At 32.0% G+C, this 1,118-nt stretch overlaps 1 non-coding gene across 1 annotated transcript; it reads left to right on the top strand.

Moving 5' to 3' along the window:
* The first annotated feature begins 143 nt into the window (after window positions 1–143).
* On the top strand, window positions 144–248 carry LOC118022925. Its single transcript, XR_004682600.1, has one exon. It is a non-coding gene; the product is annotated as a U6 spliceosomal RNA (small nuclear RNA).
* Window positions 249–1,118: the final 870 nt, after the last annotated feature.

Raw genomic sequence — 1,118 nt, forward strand, 5'->3', positions numbered from 1 at the left:
AAATAAATAAATAAATAAATAAATAAATAAATAAATAAATAAATAAATAAATAAAGCTGAAGTAAATAGCCTTGGGCACATCTTCTTTATCTTCAGAACTGAATTTCCAGAAGTGGAGCTGAGTCTAAAGGTATGAGCGGTGCTCACTTTAGTAGTGTATCTAATAAAAACTTGAAATGATTTAGAGAAGATTAACATGGCCCCTGCATAAGGATGATATGCAAATTAATAAAGTGTTCCATAGTTTTTACAAAGCCCTAAAAACAATTCAATGGAGGAAGGATAGTCTTTTCAACAAATGGTGCTGTAGTGATGGGACATCCATAAGTAAGAAAATGAACCTCAACCTGAACTTCATGTCTTGTACAAAAAATTAACTTAAAATGGTTGCTGGACTTCAATTAAAAACATGAAATTATAAAACCTTTAGGAAAAACAGAAAGAAAAACACTTTGGCATCTAGGACTATCAAAGAGTTCTTAGACTTGACACCAAAAGCACAGTCTAGAAAGAAAAAAAAAAGATCAATTAAACCTCATCAAAGCTAAAAATTTATCTTTTGTGAAAGTCTAAGTGGAGAAGATGAAAACAAGCAACATACTGGGAGGAGATATTTATAAATCGCATGTCCCACAAAGGAATAGTATCTAGAATATATAAAGAACACTGAAAACTCAGTAGAAAAAAAAATCAAATTAGAAAATGGGCAAAAGGCACAAACAGACTTTTCAATGAAGATGATATGCAGATGGCAAACACACATATGAAAGATGTTCAGCATTATGAGCCATCAGGGAATGCAAATTAAAACCATAATGAGATATCACTACATATGGATCAGAATGGAGAAAATAAAAAACAGTGACATTACCAAATGCTGGCAAGCATGCTGAGGCACTCGATTACTAATACATTGTTGGTAGGAATATAAGATGATATACCCACTCTTGAAAACAGTTTGGCAGTTTCTTATAAAACTAAACATGAAATTACCATATGAATAAAAAACTCTACTCTTGGACATTTATCCCAGAGAAATAAAAACTGTATTCATAAAAGCACCTGTAGGTCAATGCTCAGAGTGGCTTTATTCATAATAGCCCCAAACTAGAAACAGC

This window comes from Mirounga leonina, unplaced genomic scaffold (genome assembly GCF_011800145.1).
Source record: "Mirounga leonina isolate KUSES-001 unplaced genomic scaffold, KU_Mleo_1.0 Mir_177, whole genome shotgun sequence".
Lineage (NCBI taxonomy): Eukaryota > Metazoa > Chordata > Mammalia > Carnivora > Phocidae > Mirounga > Mirounga leonina.